Below are 20,757 nucleotides of genomic sequence, written 5' to 3'. Positions count from 1 at the left end.
AAGAGGTCATCGCCTATATCGTTTATATACATAATAAATAATAATGGACCTAAAACAGACCCCTGTGGTAACCCAGCCGGAACATAACTGTCTATTTGATTCGGCACTATTTATAAAAACTTCTTTGAAGTCTATTTGATAAGTAGTCAGGGAACCAATCAATACGAGAGTTATAACTGCCATTGCACTTTAATTGATGTATGAAACCTTTGTGCCAAACCCACTCGAATACTTTAGATACATCGAGAAAATACATGTCACCTTGTTATCAAGCGCAGTACATATACTTTGGTACATATCTATGAGCTGAAATACTGTAGATCTTTAGGGAAGAAAACGGGATTGATCTTTAAAAATAGTATCGCTAGAGTGTGGGTGGTTATAGATATGCTTAAAATAATTATTTCCATAACAACACAATTTAATGATGAAGTCGGCATGTAATCTGAAGGATCAATGGCAGTACTTTCACGGTTTAACAATAAATATGGGAACACGTTCGTTGTAAGGGACATATTGAATTGGATATAGAGTGGTTTTAACTATGAATGCGATGGTTTCTTTGAGCATATGGTGACTTACTGTATACGTGTTACATGATGTGTGGGTTGTTAAAATGTTGATTACATCATAAACGTCTTGTTCTGTTATTAATATATTAATATTAATATATTAATATATAAAAATACTTTCTGTTTCTTTCGACATCTGAAAACGCTACATGCAGATATCCATCCTCATTAATGCTTTTAATGGAGGTATTGATGTTGAAAACTTGACGCACACAATTTTTCAAGTTTACACCAATACAATAAATATTCTCCAAGCTACGAATACATTTTCCTTGCTCTTTTTTCTAGTTACTGATTTTATTGCGTGATTTTATTATGTTCTCCGATGACTTGGATTATTACTTTTGATAGCTATTTTCCCATGCGGCCGCACTTCCTGCTTTTTCTGCAAAATGTTCTGTCGTACCAGCATTTGTCCCTCGTCCAAACGGTTACTGTGCGAAGAGGTAAACAGTCTTTAGCAAACTGAATATATGACGATGTAAATGCTGCAACGGAATCATTTACATCACCGCAAGCTTCTAACGCAGTTGAGCAGTCGATACCTGATATAAGGTTATTAAACTTGTGGAAATCCACCTTACTGTGAAGCCATACTTTCTCTTATAGTTGATGGTACATTTATAATGCAATCTAGTAATTAGGAACGATGCCTCGTGATCACTTTTTTTGCATCCACAGAAATTATTCCAGAATGAAGAATATATATGGTTGGAGATATGGTAATAGGATCTAACAGAGTTCCAAAGGTATCTGTGACTCCATTCGGCTTAATTGTTATATTTTGCAAGTCATTTAGCCCTAGCCCCTCTCTGAGACTTCTGGATTCAGCATTGAGTAGGTCATCGTTTATATCACCCATAATTATCATATTATCACAGACACTGAAGCCCTGCTAGTAGTAAGGTGGGGCACTAGAGCCTCAATGGGAATTAGCATTACAGAGACCCCTGGGCAAATATAGCCTCAATGGAAATTTAACATGGAGAAAAATCGTGGGCAAATATAGCCTCAAGGGGAATTTAACATGGGAAATAGTCTTGGGCCACTATAGCCTCAAGGGGAATTGAATATGGGAAAAAAGTCTTGGGCCACTATAGCCTCAAGGGAATTGAACATGGGTTTTTGTTTTTAAATTTTTTTAAATTTAAATTTAAATTTAAAAAAGGGGTAGGCAATTGAAAGGCTATCTCTTTTCGAGAAATATGGCTGGCCCTGAAAAGGGCCTTTGGGTTTTCTTCTTCTTCTTCTTCTTCTGCTTCTAATTTCTTCTTTTTCTCCACCAAGTTCTTATTTTATCTCCTACACTCTTTCTCTTCTTCTCTTTCTTTTTTTTTCTCCTGCTCTTCTTTCTTCTTCTCTTCCTCCTCTTCTTTCTTCCTCTTCTCATTTTCTTCTTCTTTTTCAATTTTTTCGTTCCATTTGCTTATTCTTATTCTTTCCTCTTCATCCTCCTTCTCCTCCTTTATCTCTTTCATGACACCACTAATCTTGTCCTTTACCTTTTTTAAGTTATTAATTTCCATCTTTACACGATGGGGACTATAAGAATAATGGTCTTCAACGAGTCTTATTAACATCTGTTCCATCATTCCTAAGTTGTCTAAAACGTCTTGCAATGTTTGTATTTTGTCCATTTGGTTAGAAGCCGTCTTCTTTGTAGAATGGTTTGAACGACGAATACTGTGGGTTCTTATAGTGAAAGCGCGGACGTGAAGGAAAACATCCCCTAAAACATAAAATTGATCTTACCTAGATCATGACCAAAGAAACAGCAACGCGCGGACGTGAAGGAAAACATCCCCCTACTTTTCTCATTTCATATAATAAAACCCAAACCATACTCTCCACCTACTCTAAGAAACCCATAATCTACTATTCACACAAACTTACGTGAACAGTTACTAACACAAACACACAAACACATACACTCCCACTATTAATAAAGAGTTAGTGTTTATATTCACACTACTCTACCTACACACATTGGCAAATCGATCGTTATTTCTTTTCTAGAGTATTGGGTAGCCCTGAAAAGGGCTGTTTTTTTTTTGAACTTCATGGACACCTGGTTAATGGTGACACCTTCCAGGCCTGGTGCCACATGCACATCTCGTCCCCCAGTTACTTTTTACCTTTTTGGGGAAGAGAGTAGAGGCAGGATATGTGGCTTCAGAATCCCAATTTTCGGTTTCTGGGATTCTGAAATTTTTTCTTCTTCTCTCCTTTTCCTCCTCCTCTTCTTTGTATCTTCTCTCCTCCTCTTTGTATCTTCTTTCCTCTTCTTCTTTATATCTTCTCTCCTCTTCTTTATTTCTTCTTTCCTCCTCCTCTCTCATCCTTCCGTCTTCCACAATGGCTTCCGCGGCCAGTTCATTCAACAGGCGCCTGGCATATTCCAGATGCACATGAAGTTCCAACAGTTTAGACAGTCTCGTGTTCATTTTTGGTGTTGATCAATCAACAAGGGTAGCTAGACTGCCCAGCGAGTTTCAATTTATAGTGAAAGCGCAGACGTGAAGGAAAACAACCCCCTAAGAAACATAAAATTGATCTTACCTAGATCATGACCAAAAGAAACAACGCGCGGACCTAAAAGAAACACACACTTTTTTATGCTACCCATCACTATTTTAAATTTTTTTATAAATCACTTCAATAGCCTATTTACATACGCAAAGCAATCCAATCTAACCCCAAATCTACACCTCAAACACCGAAAAAAAAAAAGACATCATTTTAATCTACTATCCATACCAACTTACTTAAGCACTTACAAACACAAACACACAAACACATACCCTCACATTTTTAAAAAAAAAGAGTTAGTGTTTATTTTCACACTACTCTACCTACACACATTGGCAAATCGATCGTTATTTCTTTTCTAGAGTATTGGGGTAGCCCTGAAAAGGGCTGTTTTTTTTGTTTGCTATGGCATTCTTTTTTTAGTTTCTAAGAATGCGATGTCCTCTGAGGATAGACTTTCTGGCGATAGGTCTGCTTCTTCGGAAAGAGAAGAAGAACTCTTTGGTGTCGATACGACAATCGACAAAGCCTCTGTCAGCTTCACATTGCTGCTGCTGTTGTTGTTGTTGTTGCTGCTGTTGCTGCTGTCTCTGAAGTCTGTACTTCTCTGTCCATTCTTCTTTTTCCCTGTTCATTTCTTCTCTGAAGAGCTCTTCTATCAGGTCTTCAGTGATTTTTAACATTCTCACATTCTCTATTTCTTCTGGCTTCGGTATCAGACTGTGTCTGACCCTATGCAAATTCACGTAGGCTTCGTTGAGCTTAGCTAGTTTGGAGCACATCTTCGTAGGAGGATGAGTCGACAATGGATGGTTAGACTGGAAACAACCCCGGTTCTTAAAGTCAAAGCGCGGACGTGAAGGAAAACATCCCCCACACGGTTTTCGAGCCGCAACGTTCAGTGAGTGTCATGCGAGGGATAGTAAGAAATGAAAGAGCATCAATCCAACATTCTTATAGCTAAACAAACCACAAAGGCATTTTTTTCAAAACACAACATTTTTTATTAAAAAATCACTTAACACTAAGCAACAACTCTAACATTTTTAACAATAATCCAACATAATAACATCAAACAATTTTTTTCAAAACACAACATTTTTTCCACAGTCTCCTCACATTCCATCTTTAAAGTTTCTCCACTAGGTAAAGAGGGATAACAGTCTTCCATGGTTTCTAGTAATCTAGGATGACTTCTCTCAAACTGTTGATTTCTATCGTATTATCGAATTCTGCATACAGGATGACGTTCACCGTTTCATCAGGGTCTCGGTCTTTAAACTGAATTTCCACACGAATCTGGCCGGATTTTATAGGGTGGAAATGTCCCTCGTCGCTGCCTTGGTCTGGAGTGAAATCAAAAGTCCACAAAGCGTAGCCTCCTGCATAATCCTCTTACGTAATACCGTGACTGGTATTGGTTCCTAACTGTCCGGTGGCTTCGTACAGGGACAAGTACGATCTCAAGTAATTCTTCTTGGTAAAGTCAGGTTCGAAAGGTCGGGTACAAAAGGTCTTGCCATCGCGACTGACTTCGATTTTGGACACGCCAAAGTGTTGAAAGTAGAAAGGATTTTTTTCGGCAGCTCCGTTGAAGGCTGTATTCTCGACGATACCAACGATCAAACGTTTGGGTAACTGTCCTTGGAACAGATGATCTTCGATCAAAGATCGCTGTCCCTTGGGAATGGTGAAGGTTTTCACTTCCACGCGTCGTATGGGATACTTGGCGGTCGTTCTACTCAACGTCTGACTGATGTCGTTTCCCACTTTAGGTAACACTTCCACACGGCGTACGTAGAGCCTGGCTTCTTGGATTTTGGTTTTGTAACCGTCACTATCAGCCAATAAATGGAAAGCGGTACTGCTACGATTCAGTCTCAGGCGGACATCCACCCCGTTCAGCAAATATTTTTCTTGCAACCACATGTCCAAATGCAAACGATCCATCAGTTCTAAACTTGTGTCGGCTCCCGTGATTCTCTTTCTTCGTTCTAGAAATCCATCATTGTTGTCTTTCTTTTCATCAGTTTCCAATATTTCAAACTTGGTAGGTTCGTCAGCTTCCCATACCACACAGGCATTGAGATGAGTGTTCTTGGCATCTATTCCGTACGTCAAGAGATTTTCCAGGTAGGCACGATAAGGGTAAGTATCCATGCTGCTACTGACCAGTTTGTTATTCAAGTACAAGTCCACTCCACTGAACAAGGAATGCATGAAATTGTTGACGGGAGCTACTGCTTCATCGTCTATAGCACCTCCAGTCTTATCTAGAATTTTGACTTTCAGGTACAAGTAACTGCTTTTCAGATCGATGTAATCTTCGGGCTGTCCTTTGATTTCAAACTCGATGGGAGCGGAATCCGTCAGTGAGGAGACGGGGTGAAATTCCACCCACTGGGATTCTTGCATGGTCATCATGGTAGGGGGCATGGCAAACAGATCCAGTTCCGACTTGGAACAAGCGCAAGACTCTCGGTGCATCATTTTTTTGTTCTTTCTCAATAATCGAAAACGTCTAAGTCTCGAACGGTTCTTCTTTTCTTCGCCTTTCTCGCTTGAAGTCTGGTGAAAGGTTGTTTTCTTCGTCGTCTCTTTCTACCTTGTCCTTGCTGAATGCTTGACTCGGTAGCGTGCAGGGCATTTATAGGTGTGTCTTGTCGGCCCAAAATGTCTTTGCCCGTTTGCAGCAAGACATTTTTGCCTGCCCTCATGAAGGCTTCTTTAGGGTTTTGTTTGTCGATGATGACATTTTGGAGAAATTCTTTGCCTTGCGTCAGTGCCGCATCTTTCAAGGCGTGCAATCCGCGTGTCACCATCGGTTTCAACACTGGGGCCACCGAACGAAAGTCCGATTTTAACATGTCTCCTAAACCGTGTCCTCGCTATCGAGCAACCCCTCGGTACACTGGATACATGACTTACTTACGAGTCGTGAGAGAACCGTTTTCGAAAATGGAGTTTCACCGTGACTTTTCCTTTGGTGAATGGAATATTTTGTCCCAAATCTCCTTTTATAGCAATGTTGACCGTGTCCAAATACGACTTGCTGACCGGCAAATAGTGAGGATGGACAAATTCGCGGTGGACGTGGTAAGTGTTTCCACCTTCCTCGTCAGCGTTCGTGACAGAATCTACTTTGAAAGGAATGACACGCAGTAACGGTACGGAGGTGTGTCCCACCACGTTGTACTCCACCACATCGGAATACACAAACATCAAATTCAGTCCTTGGTTCAGTTCTACCGGGGCACGAAATAACTTGCTAAAAGACTCGTTGTCGTAAACGATGGGTAATTCGTTTTTCTTGATCATGGTCTTTCTCATGTCCATGTCTCCGCCCAACATGTCATACAATTCAGGACAAAATAAAATGGACATGATTTTACTCCGTTCAGATTTCATCAAGAAGCGACGAGCTGCTTTGTAGTACTCCATGGTGACATTTCTGTTGACATGCTCCAAAGCTTTCAGAAACACGACATTAAACCTGGAGGTTATGGTGCTGACCAAATGTTGACCACTAAAATAATAGCCTGGGGGAATGAACAAGTGATAGGTAGTGTACTTTTGATTTTGTGTACGGGTTTTCTTGTCATATTTGACATTGCTATCCATCCACTGTTGCATTTGCTCGTCATGAACTTCCACATCAAAAAAATTTTGATTGGGAAGGACATTGAGGACTTGTGTGGGGTGAATCATTTCTACTAAAGCCACTTCCCAATGGGCTTCGTGATCTAACTGGATGGCTTGAGGTAATTTGGCCGTGTAACAGCACAACGTGTTCTTGGGAAACACCTCCATGGAACTGTCACTGGGTAAGGTTAAGTAAAATTGGTTTTGGTGACTCATAATTCCAGAGTTCTGTGGCTGTCCGAGGGGTTACTGGACGTCAGATGCGTGTCTCCGCCCAAAATGGGTTCTGGTTGTGGTTGGAGTGGTGACTGGCACTGGCACTGGATACAAGGTTCCCGTGGTTCCCGTTCGAGGTGAATTTCAGGGAGGGATTAGGAAGCAGGTAACCGATGCAACTGCTCAATAAAATGGTCCACAATTGTTTGTCTCCTTGTTGCAAACTCAAATTGGCGATGGCTGCCCCGATGACACAATACACCACGAAGATTTGGCAGAAAAAGACGATTTGCGTTTTAGGCACACGTTCTCCACACCACACCCACAAGGGTTGTTTTTGTAAATCTCGCACAGAAGAACTGGGTGAAGGAGGAGTGGTCGACGTAGCTGCGTCTGCTGTGTGAAAGGGCATGATGGTCACTTCTTTTTATAGTCGATGACTTGCGAAGCGTCGATCCAAGAATCAAAACTGGGTGGATATCCTTTCCAACGTACTTTGACTTCTTTGACACGTCGTTTGCCCACTTTACGGGTTCTGCGTTCGAGAATGCTTTCGATGTCGTAGACGTCGTCTTCTTTTTGGTGACACGTTGTAACTCGGGCAAATAAAACGTTCCTTTGAGCACTTCTCCGTTCATGTCTTCCAATTTATAGACGGCAGGATGACGGCCATGCACTCGTCCAGTGACGCGAAACAGTTCGGTCGTCCAGTTAGGTAAGTAACCTTTGTCAAAAGTGCGTTTGGTTTTGCCAATGCGCACCCAATCTCCTACGGCCAACTCTCCACTTTTCTTGGGGACAGCCCTCGTCGGGGACGTACCAAACAGACGCTCGAACACCAGCACTTCGTTGTCGGGAGTCACGTCTTGCGGGGCACGTCCGATGCTTCGATGGTAAGATTGGTTGTACGCTTGCACCAGGTGCGGTAAGATGTCGATGTACTTCAGAGTGTGGTGATGCGTAAAATATTTCCACATGCGTTCTTTCAAAGTGCGTTGAAAACGTTCCACGATGCTGGCTTTAGTTTCAGGATTCTCGGTGGTAAAAAAATGAATGTCACGTTTCTTTAATTCTTTTTGGAAAGCTTGGTTCAGAAATTCGGTGCCTTTGTCCGTTTGCCATCGAAGAGGGTGACGACCGCTTTGTTTCAACACTCGTTGCAGGGCTCGCACTAACTCGCTGCTGGATTTGGAAGTCAAGGGCACGACCCAGGCAAATTTGGAAAAGACGTCGATGACACAAAACAAATATTTGTAGCCGCGATTGTAGCTGGCCAAATGAGAGACATCGGCTAAATCGGCTTGCCATTGATGATCGATGCCTTCCACTCGGGTGCGACTTCTGGCAAACTTGCGTCGAATGGGTTTGTGTAAAGTGTAGGTAGCTTGTTCTTGTAACCATCGTTGCACTTGAGGTAAACGGAGACTTTTCAGTCGCGTTTTGGCAGCACGATACAATTTTTGAACTCCTGCGTAACCTGCAGGATGCGAGGGATCGTAGTAAATGCTGGCTAAGACTTTTTCCATTTTTTTGTGTTGATTGGTGTGTTAATAAGGCACCCACTCTTGGAAGAGGCTACTCTTTTTCTCTTGAGGTATTTTTTTGGATTGCAACGCTTTGCGTGTGCGACCGGCAATAGGTGTTGAAGAGGAGGAGGATGTCTGAGCGGGGGATATCGGTTCTTGTTTCACTTCTGTCTTCACTTCTGTCTTCACTTTCTTTTTCTCTTGTGAGGAAGAAGGGGTGGCCATCATCTTTTTAATCCATCCAGTTCTGGAGGTAGGTGGTGTTGTTAACTTGCGTATTTTTTCGGATGGAGTTTGAAACCTTTCTTCTTCTTCTTCTTCTTCTGTCTTGGTCACGGGTACTGGTGGTACTGGTACTGGTGATGGTGCTGGACTTTTCATCAAGCTCTTAAAATCTTTCAGAGTGGGTAGAGCTGTTTCGTCTAAAGCTTTCTGGTGAAAGAGTTGCAGTCGTTGCAAGAGTTGACCGTACTTTTGCGATTTTTCTGTTTCGGACAAATCTTGGCGATCCATTAAGGACTGCAATTCGTGTTGTAACTGGGACATCTCGCTCAAATGGGGATTGGGAGGTAAATGCGGGGTGCGTTGTTCTTGCCACCGATGGTATTCCATCCATCGTTTGTAAGGCACTAAAGCTAGTTTTCGTCCTTCCATGGGGTTGTCAGGGGTCGATTCTGAGATCTTGGGACTTCCGAGGGCCTTTTTATCTTGCTCCCACCAGTCCTCCCAACATGGTTCCCAAGACTCCTTTCAGTAAGGGGCCTAACAAGAGAGGCAAAATGCCTCCACGTTGGACCAACATCTTCTTCTTTTGACGAATGGGAATTTTCTTTTGAACCATTTGGCGAAGAACGTGACGATGTTTGCCTAAGCATTGTTTCTGGTGTTTGGACAAAGGGATCGTGCCTTTCAAAACGTTCAAACAACATTCGCACACGGTATCGATGACCTCTTCGGAGGCCGTTTGAATGAGTTTTTTTCGTAGGGTGGAGAAGCTTTGGACAGGACAGATAACATGTCCCCACGTTTGACTAAACGAGGAGGCAGTCCTTTCCTTTTCTTTCCTTGGGGTTTTCTGGAGGGTGACATCTCTGAGTCTTCAGGAGCACCAAAACACTGATACCCCGACTTGGTCACAGGCCTTTTTTATACTGGAACGCGTCGCCACTGATTGTCTTTACGTCGTATCAACTTCATGACAGGCATGACACGTCGTGCAGGGGTACGCAACGGACTAAATCGAGCCAGTTCTTGCTTGGACAAATCCAGTAAACTTTGTAACATGCCCGATCTTTCTTGGACTTTGATTTTGGGAGAAGGTACTTTGTGAGCAGCAGCCACTGCCACTAAATTGGAGGGTCCTGCCACTGGGGAAGTTCTTTTGGGGGTCATCAACGGAGATGTTCTTGGTATAATCAACGTCTCCAAGTACTCTTCAGTTCTGGGTGTCATTAACGGAGAAGTGGATGAACGTGAGGATGCCGGAGACGCAGTCACTGCCGTGGCAGATCGTGGTTTGCGAGTGTAAGGTTGCGTCCTGGCCGAAGTGCCTCTCTTGCGACTAGTTTTCTTCTGTGGACTTTTCTTTTTCTGGGGACTTTTTCTCTGTTTCTTTTTCTGGGGGCTTCTTTTCTTTTTCCGGGGTGGTGGTGTCTGGTCAGAGGAGGATCCTGCCACTGGAGAAGTTCTTCTCTTTGGGGACCTGGTCTTTTTCTTCTTCTTGGGACTTCGTTGGACTTTTGTCTTGGGGATAACTTTGGGGGCATTAGGATCCCATCTTAAAAGTGAGCGAATGATGACCCCTCCTAGAGTACCGCTCCCTCCAGGTTTCAAAATGATTTGTTTTTTGGTTTGAGTGTCGATGCGGGGATCGGCCAGTTGGACCAAAGCGACTTTGTTTCGATCGAAAAAGCGTTTGGTTTGATGAGGAATCTGAATGATTCCTTGGAGTAATTGACGTGCCGTCACCGTGAACCATCGTAAGACTTCTTTGAGACTAGCTTCTAAGACACGAGCTCGTGTTTGTGGATTTTTTTCTCGACTGATGCCATACAATGCACGAATCAATTTGACGGGAAGATGCGACTGAAGGGACGTCATGTTCACACTGTGTGAGACAGACGAAAAAGGGTCTGAGGTTTTTATAGATTTTTTATGTGGAGTGAAATGAAGTCGAGGACGGAGACGTGTACAGGACAGGCCCTCCGTCTTGGCACCAGTGGTGAAACAAGTGGGTACGAAATCGCAAATCCTCGGGAGTCGTAGGTTTCAAATCGACGAGTAAATAGGCGTGTGGCGTTTGAGTGGCATCGTCGTACGCCTGAGTCAGCCAAGGCGTTCCTAACTGTTTGGCTAAGACTTGCACTTGCGATTTATCTCGAGGGCTTTTAAACAAGACCACGCAATGCGCATTGAGACTGATGGTGCGATGGGCTTTACTTTGTTGAAACAAATTTTGGGTGATGTAAACGACACTGGCATTACGGTGATGCCCTTTGCGCGTGAACCACAGTTTAATTTCTTCTTCGTCTTCTCCTAACATGTCGTCGAAAATGACCAAATGGGTTTGACGGGAGTCAGAGACGATGCCGTCGTCTTCTTTAGGAATGCCTTCCACAAACACGATGGAATCGCCTTGACTTTCTCGCAAGAGGTTGTACGCCGATTGCCACTCTTTGTAACACCACACGATCCGTTGAGGTGGCCGATCGATCAAATGATGTTTATGTTCGATCAAACGTTTGACGAATTCGGTTTTGCCTGAACCGCTAGGTCCAGCAATGAGCATGTTAAAGGGATGGCGAAGATACAAAGCCTCCCAACTGGCACGATCTAAGTGTTCGTCGATGACTTTGACAGTAGAGGAAGAGGGAGCAGAGACAGCAGAGGTAGCCATTGTGTGAGAAATGTCACTTGTGACACGAAAAAACAAACAAGACAAGAGTTTATATACTTTTTCAGAACAAGTTTATTGAATGTTTTTTTTTCAAACATGAATACGAAAGACAAAAATACATAAAAGCCAAAGGCTTAAGTACAAGAATAAAAGACACATGATAACCATGAACGTGGAATAAACACAAGTGTCTGTACAACATGTTTTGGGTAAAGTTCTAACCAGTTCTATAGTAGGGGGTAAGGTCACACAAGTGTCCTCCCGAAAGGGTCTTTCAGGCCTGTCCACGACAGTCCCGTCCTGGGTGACGGGTTCTTCTGGCACCGTCACTAACACGGGTTGAAAAGTAACTCTCGTGCATACTGGGCCACCTCTTGGGTCCAAGCCAAACCAATCTGGTTTCTTCTTCGTCAACGACATGGTAAGTTACTTCAATGAACAATGAACTATCGATCTTGCCTAGGGTTCCTTTTTATATACAGACCAATACCGACGTGACCGTACGGCAACGTAAAGTGTTTGGGAAGTCGCACTCGCTTCTGGTATACAATTTGATAGACTTTTACCAAGGGTCGACTGACGATGTGGTGAGTGGGTAAACGTACGATCTTGTTCGGTTGATAGGTGGTCACTTTAAAGTTTCCATCCTCTCCCGATTGCAAGGCTTCTTTCAATACCCCAAAGTTGACCACTCGACTGGTACGATGATTCAGAGTCAGTCCTTTCACTTTGCACGTCGTGTGCACTTCTTCTTGTTTGTCCCGGTATTCGTAGCCGTAATTTTTGGGACCGCCACTGACGAAACTTAGAATCTTGTCGTCGGGATGCTCGTCTGTCCAGGCTCCTAAACGGTCTCCTTCGATGTCAGGGTGATGTTGAATCGGGTGATGGATGTAAATGCAACTGTCCGTGTCAAAGTACAGGACGCGTTCCCCTAACAGTTCTAAAGCTTCGTACAATTTTAAGCGAGCATGGGCTGTCACGTAAGCCGCAATGATGACATTTCCAAAAGGGTCGTCTTGTACAAAGTCCAGATCTTCTTCGTAATTGACCAAGATCAAATCCTCTCGAACGACGTCCACGTGTTTCATGTATTTGGTTTTGTCGTGAATCATCTGGAAGTAGCGGGAAGGTTCTGTCAAATATTCCGTCTTGGGTAAACACGGTCGTTGTGCCATTTTACCCCACAAGCAATTTAACATCACTTTGGCAAACGATCGCCTGCCTTCGTTTTTTTCGATGTGGTCTAAAGAGATGCCTTCTTGTTCGTGGTATTTCTCTTTGAATTGTATTTGGTCTTCGGGAGTGTGACACCAGGAAGGATAGCCGCTGGCTTCTTGTTTCAGTTTCAAAAAGGCATCCATGTAGTCGGCGAAAATGCCTTTCTGAGTAGGGTCACCCTTGTGGTACTGTTGTGTCTTGGGAAAGTGGCAAATTTCGTACACTTCTAACAGTTGGTATCCCATGTCCAGAGCTTTGAACAATTCCACACTGACCCAGGTTCCCGTCAAGGCACGTTCTTCCTGGCTGTGATGGCAAGGTTGGTCCTGGTTGCACGTTTCGGCACAAGTACGGCACAAGGGAAACATCAGTTTGCCTTGACAATGGTGAGGTAAGACGGGATGGTATAGATTCGTGGGAGGCAAAACTTTACACTTGATCAAGCCTTCGTATTGTCGAATGTTTTTCAGGTCGATGTGTTCCGTCAGCAATTGCGGGTGCCCCACGGGAAAGCGACAATATTTGCATACGTAGGGATACAGCGAACACACGTCCAAGTATTTGATTTCTTCTCCTTTCTCTTCGTCGGCTTGGTACAGAAAACAGGTGGCATTGGTCCTTCCTCCGTACAAATTATCCCTCGGGTTCAGTGGGTCCATGAACTGGTAACTTTCCACGAGGCGTTTAAACTCGGGATCGGTTTTCATACGGTGATCGTACTCGTGTTTCCACATTTCCACCACTTGGTATCTTTGCTGTTCTAACTTTAGGCGCCGCTGACAAGTGTCCTGGTACAGGTCTTCCATGGTTCGTTGTAAAAACTGATTTTTAGTGCTACGGTCAGGGTAACAGACGGGACATCCGTGAAATAAGCAACCGTTAAACTCGTACACGATCTTGGGGTTTTCTAAGTCCCAGCCATCGACCGAATACGTTCCGATGGTCTTTTCACCCCCTCGTTGCGGGCATGCTGAATCCATTTGTCTTCCTTGTCGCACAAGTAATGTAACCAGCGTAGGGCTTTGACCGAGTATTGACGCTTGACATAGTGGGTCGTTTGAGGGCTGATGACAGCTACGGTGTTTTCAGGCATGAATCGTTGTCGGTACACTAAGGAACACGCTTTGGCAATGGTGCAAGCTTCTTTCAAAGGATCGACCCCTCCGTGTTCCATGAACAGTTCTCGAAATTTTCCACAGCAACGTCGTAAAATGTCCACGTCGGAACGACAATACTTTAGCATTTCTTCCTGAAAGTCGAAAGGGTCTGAGGCGTGAGCCTGGTACCAAGCGTAGAAAGCTTCTCGTTGTTCGGTACGCATGTTGTCGGGGTCGTAATAGTGATCCTCAGGCAAATGGGGTAGAACGGCGTGTTGATTGGCTTCCGTATTGAAAAAGTGTGGAAAGTACCCTTTAGCCATTTCTGTCATTCCAAACGTTTTAGGCATTCGACTCAAAGCCATGGCCAAATAGCTCATCGAATCTTTAAACTGCACTTGTCCCACTTGCATGAAAATGATTTTGGCTCCGTTCAAAGTGACTTTAGGACGTTCGGTGCCTTGTTCCGTATAGTATATCAGAAGAAACTGTCCATCGTATCCGGAGAAATTGTGAGCCATCACCGTGGCATGACGATGACAATCTCCGTAACGTTCGATGTCCTCTTGGCTCCACGTCTTGTCCATGGGGTCTAAGACCCATTGGGCAAAATCGGCTAACGTGTTCGGTCCCCGAAAGATTTTTTCACGTCCTCCAGGAATCTTGCTGCAGTGAGGGCAATGACTGAAGATAGGTTCTTGAATGCACTTCTCGCACGCTCGATGAGCCACGCAAAAATTAGGAATGTGAATGCCGGTCTCTTGCATGCATTCGAAATCGAAAAAGATGAAATTGCCTTTCTTCTTGTGACCGTCCTCTTTCTCTGGTGGGGGTTGGTATTTTTGCACGTAGCATTGGTGTTCCAAGTCGACGATGTGGTGACAAATGTGACATTTTTTCTTTCCTCGACATACGTGTGCCTTGGCATTATTGGTAAGTATGCCTTGTCCACAGGTAGGGCACAATCTCAGCAGTTGACAAGCACATTTCTTCTGTGAACCTTGTGTTTTCAAATGTTGTTGGTAACAGGTAGGGCTGACAAACGTGCGCAGACAAGTCGAACAAGGCACTGGTCCTTCGCTCAGACAGGGTGGAGAGGCCAAACATCCTGGGCATTTCCATCCACAATGCTCGTGTTGCTCTCGATTATTATGGCCATAGTCACATTTCTCACAGTAATAACTGTATCCCAGGAATCCGGTGATACTGGTAATGGTATCGAAATGGTCATCGTGATAATAGACATGAATGTATTTTCCGTCCTTAAAGTCTTGGCCTCGAAACAACAGAGGTCCGCGCACTTCTTGAGGGTGCACTTTCAAGGTGTATCGTGGAGCTAGGGCATCTTGCAATTTTTGCATCTCAGGAATGCCACAGGGTGTGTCTTTGGACAGTCCGGCTTGTTGCAACAGGAGTTCTGCTTCGTTTCGTTGTTTGGCTCGGTCCGATTATCGAATAGTTTTTCCAAGCTCTTTTCCATTCTGCCGTGTCGTTCTTGTTGGCATAGGTTCGTCCCACCACGATGGCTCGAGCTAAACACATCTGGTCTTGAGGATTGTGAATTTGGACAAGGCTACGCTTAATGCTGCGAAGCTCGTTCACCAATAACATCTTTTTGCGTCCAGTCCCTTGAGGAAGAGAGACGTGAGCCATTTTCAGTGTGGCTTTACCATCGGTGATGTCAAACTGGTCATTAGATTGTTGTACGTGTTGAATCTTGTCCATGATTTTGGAAGGGGTTAGTTCTGCGGGTATGCTAAACTCGATCCAAACAGGGGATTTCAAACCGTCGTGATCTATGGATAGTGTCAAGCGATCGTCTTCTTTGGGTTGACATTGTCGCTTGAGTGCGGTGAGCAAAGAATCCCACATCTCGGTGATAAACCCTTCTGCTTTCTCCAATGGTACGTCGGCCTTGAAATCTTTAAACTTCACCGTGTAGGTGTAAGCCGTGGTTCTAAATTTTCTAGAGGAGCGCTTTTCCGTCTCTCGAATGGAATAGTATTTTTCAGGGTTGACTAAGGGTGACGAACTTAGTTTAGAGGTTTCAAATTCTGGTTCACTCATGTGCTCTTCAAAATCACTGGCATGAATTTGTGCCAAGATTTCAGCTCTGGTACGAGGCGATAGATCACGTTTCTGCCTCTTACTTTCTTCTTCTTCTTTCTTCTCGAATGAATGGGATCGTTTCATCTTGAGTGCAAAACGTCAAATGACTCAAGTGTAAACACCATAGACTAATTTATAGTCATGGCAGACCAGCGTATATAAAAGGGTGTGTTTCTTGTTCTTTCACTATTCATTTCACTCTCAAGCCGAGCACAACGATGGAAGAGACTACCCAGATGGAACGTTTCGTCAGAGCTTTGCGAGGGGTCATTAGAAAATTCTCTTCAGACCAGCCGACGGACTACTCTCCTTCCTTTCGAGATAAAAGTCAAGATACTTGCTATATCTGTCAGAAGAAAGGGCATTGGTCTTCAGAGTGTCCAGACCGTCAAAAAAGAAAAAAAAAACAGGGGCTAAAAAAGACAAAAGTCAAGATACCTGTTATTATTGTAAAGAAAAAGGACATTGGTCTCCAGATTGCCCAAAAAAGAAACAAGAGGAGTCAGAAGAAAAGAAGGATTCTTCAGAAGAAGAGAGGGATTCTTCGGAAGAAGAGAGGGATTCTTCAGAGGAAGAAGAGGAAGAAAGAAGACAATTCTATTTAAAAGAAGCAAAGAAACAGGAGAAGAAAAGAAGAAGGGAAGAAAATGAGGAAAAAATGGTGAAGAAATTCAAAAAACAGAGAGACTAAACAACGAAGGTTCCGGAACAAATTCTTGCGAGGTAAGAAAATCCACAAAATCCCAGTGTACCTCTTCTGAAAGTAAGTCCGGGTTCCCTTGGGCAGTCTCCCCTGCTGGTGCACCCCAATGGATCGTTTTCTGAGTTTCCGTCATGTTGAATCACTGTCGCATAGATTGACTGCACACAAGCGCTAACGAATCTATATAGACCACGTGACGTCACAGACTGCTCTCTTCGGATTGGATGCGAGTTGACTGAATTTTGTAACGCGTGTTCGGATTGGTGAATGAATTCAATCCGTTTCAATCCTTCCTGTACCTATAAATAAGCGCAGTTCACTGCATTGATTCACCTATTCTCGTCGCTTCAAGATGTGGACCACAGTTGAGTCATCCACCCTTGTGTCTTCCATGATGTTTAGGACGGACATGCTCATGTATGTCAGGTCCAAGTGGACTGTTGTTGATAGGACAGATACTAGTCAATGGATGAGGAGAGTTTACATAGAAAGACAAGGATGTCTCAAGAGGGTACTTGTGTATGGACCGGCAGTTAGAAGGAGTTTAAGAAGAAGAAGAAGAAGATGTGACAGATGCCATCTATGTTAATATTAATATTAACATAAACCCAAAGGCCCTTTTCAGGGCCAGCCATATTTCTCGAAAAGAGATAGCCTTTCAATTGCCTACCCCTTTTTTAAATTTAAATTTAAATTTAAAAAAATTTTAAAAAATAAATTAAAAAAATCCCATGTTCAATTCCCTTGAGGCTATAGTGGCCCAGGACTTTTTTTCCCATATTCAATTCCCCTTGAGGCTATAGTGGCCCAAGACTATTTCCCATGTTAAATTCCCCTTGAGGCTATATTGACCCACGATTTTTCTCCATGTTAAATTTCCATTGAGGCTATATTTGCCTAGGGGTCTCTGTAATGCTAATTCCCATTGAGGCTCTAGTGCCCCACCTTACTACTCCTGCTCAATGGTGATATTGAACGAGTCCCAGAAGTGTGGCGATGCAGCTGGGGGCGATAGATCGCAAATAATTGGCATTTCACACCTTATACACATATATATGTCCCTGTCCTTCAAGGTTGCGTATCAGTAGATCCTTACATGATCTGAAAATCAAATTTTCTGAAATATAGACCATTACGAACCCCCCCCCCAATGGTTTGTTCGATCACACCTAATTGGTTTATGGTAATCTAACTTTAGCTCATCACCAGCAATGTTGTTACCCAGATGAGTCTCCGTAGGTGCAACAATGTCAAAATCATCAAAATATGTAGCAACGAAATCTAATTTAATTCGAACAGATCTAATATTTAAATTTACAAACGAACGTAATATCCGTTGATGAAGTAATTAAATCAGTACATAAGAATTCTTCATCACATAGTCGGTACACTTTGCCTACATTGTGTGCAGTTTCATAGTTTTGATATTATGCATGTGAACATATCACTTGATCTGATTCTGATTGATCCACCCTATATACAAGCTTGGTTTAAATGTGAACTCACTAAGTAAATAAACTCACCTTTGTTCACAGAATAATGCAGACATAAACCGGTTTTCCCAACTGACAGAACTTTATCCAACCAGAGCATATGTACGCGGTAAATATGTGATGCATGACCGACTCAAAAAGAGATGTGTTTACGTCTTCTGCACAATTTAATGTTCAAAAAAACCCCCCGGCAAATATCCGGTCACAAATACATTACAGGAAATATGTATATTTCTGCATCCAGTAATCTTGTTTTCACAAAAATATCGCAACAATATAATGTTTAGATATGATTTGGAATTTCAGCGTAAACACCGTCACTGTGTTGTGTTGGCCAAATTAAACCGTACTGTGCACCGTATCAAATAATGTGACATCACACGCATTGGAGCTTATGCTCGCCAAGGCTCACAAAATCTGGGCATTATTCAACTCACTTCATAAATTCGATATTAAATCATTACACATTTGAGATCTTCTAAATATCTTACTACTTGCATTGGCATTCTACCCTTCTCATTATAGATAAAAGCGTCTGGGGTGTATTTTCTGATACTAATAATATATTTACGTATGTACAGCTTTAGTGTCATTTGCTTTGTAGAAACCCCAGACTTCCAACTCATAATTAAAATTTGGTGCTATTTTATTATCAAATGTTTGGAATAGATTTTTTGTTGACAGTTTACCAAACCGATTTAAGTCCAGTCTTCAAACAATAAAGTGCCCTTGCCGCTTGTGCTGCTAGCGTTTTTTGTCACATATGCCATGAGTTTTAGAAGAGAATACACATCAATAATATTAGTGATGATGATGATGATGATGATGATAACAACAACAACAATAATAATAGTCTTCTTCTTCTTCTTCTTCTTCTTCTTCGTATTATTATTATTATTATTATTAATATATTATATTATGATAAACATTGAAATTAATACAAGGAAGCATCACACATACATAAAATATATTGTTATTATTATTATTTTGATTGGTTGATTGATTGATTGATTGATTGATTGATTTGATGGAGTTGTAATTATATTTTTCATGACGATTAATAACAATCTGATTCGCCATGGCCTTCTGAATATTTTTTATTTATACCTGTAAGAATGGAAGAAAAATAATAATTTAACCCCGCCCCTTCCGACATTAGCAGTGAATGACATGTAAAATGTTTGCAAGCTTCAATGACATAATAGTGATTCATACAAAGAGGTAAGGAAAAATAGAAATTCGACCTATATACCGATACCCCTCGAAAATGTATAACTTAAACTTGATCGACCACAAATGGAGAGAGAGAGGAGTCCGGGAAAATTCTCATCCAAGTAACATATTGACATGCATATTTAACATTATAACATCTTGAAAAGTCAAGGTGGATCGAGTGTTCACGATTATATTAGTAAATGATATTGTTTTTAAAAAAGTGTAGAAATAGTGAACTTTATTCGGTTCAGTTAATTCAGAACATTTATTATTTCTTGCAATAATTTATTCATGGAAATAAAAAATATAGCATTTATAAACATTTGAATATATGTGATTGTGTTTTTTAAAACATAAAATCGACTAGTTAGTTTTGTTTAGTGTTTTACAGCACATCAACACAATTAGGTTATTTAGTCGTGGCAATTTTTAGTAATGTGCCTTGTCCAGTGGCACACAACGGTATCTGACCTAGGCTGACCCAATAATAATAATAATAATAATGTGGACTTTGTATAGCACCTAATCTTTACAAGCTCTAAGCACTTTACAACATTAGACAACACCTATTAGATAAAAAAACATATAATGATATGGTTACAAAAGCAAACACCATGTAATTAGAAAACATTAAAAAAAACATGCTGAGAATATTTAAGGCAGGAAACATTATTAAGTCTTTAAGTTTGTTCTTGCAGTCGAAATAAGTGAGTTTTGAGAGCACTTTTGAATGTGATTACTGTGTCTTTGTGTCTAAGTTCAGTGGGCAGTTCATTCCACGTTGCTGGGCCCTAGTATGCAAAAGAACGCTGTCCATATGACTTTGTTTTCATAGTGGGAATAATGAGTATACGATTGTCAGAAGAGGAGCGTAAGTATCTTGCTGGTGTGTACACATTGGTGGGGTCGGCTAGGTATGTTGGACTAGAGTCCGACAGTGAAACGTAGCACAGAGAACAAATTTTGTGTTTGATTCTGGATCGAATGGACAGCCAGTGTAGGGTACAGAGCAGCAGGGAGGTGTGCTATGGTAATGTACTCTAAGTATGATCCGAGCAGCTGTGTTTTGAACTTTTTGAAGTTTCTGGAGCAGATATTGAGATGAACCAGACAGAATTGAGTTACAATAATCCAGTCTTGAAAGTACTAATGAACACATAAGTGTTTTAGTGACATCAGCTGAAAGATATTTGCGAACTGAGCTGATGCATCTCAGCTCAAGATATGCAGCTTTGCATATGTTCAATAAACTACCGCGGATCTTTCCAGTAGCTGAGGCTATTAGTGATTTGACCTATAAGAGTTTGTGGTCCAATTGTTTAAATGCATTTAAAAAGTGACCAGTTGGTTATAAAATATAATATTTTTATTTAATGCAAGTTTTATATATTACAAATTTAGACCAAATGCATTATAATCTCTTTTCTTTGACAATGACTAACATTACAAAAATAATAATTTGATATAGAAGTCGATGTGATTTTCTAATGTGGGAAATTATTTGTGGTCACGTAGTTAAATTTTTAATTTTATCCAGA

The 20,757-nt window shown here is 42.0% G+C and overlaps 1 protein-coding gene across 1 annotated transcript in view; it reads left to right on the top strand.

Moving 5' to 3' along the window:
* The window catches only part of LOC149787953 (proton myo-inositol cotransporter-like), a 60,098-nt gene that overhangs the window by 15,221 nt on the left and 24,120 nt on the right, over positions 1-20,757 (top strand). The window lies entirely within an intron of this gene.

This window comes from Sinohyriopsis cumingii, chromosome 11 (genome assembly GCF_028554795.1).
Source record: "Sinohyriopsis cumingii isolate HCF-2022 chromosome 11, ASM2855479v2, whole genome shotgun sequence".
Classification (NCBI taxonomy): domain Eukaryota; kingdom Metazoa; phylum Mollusca; class Bivalvia; order Unionida; family Unionidae; genus Sinohyriopsis; species Sinohyriopsis cumingii.
The sequence above is the reverse complement of the archived record's forward strand: the minus strand, read 5'-3'. Positions and strand labels throughout refer to the sequence as shown.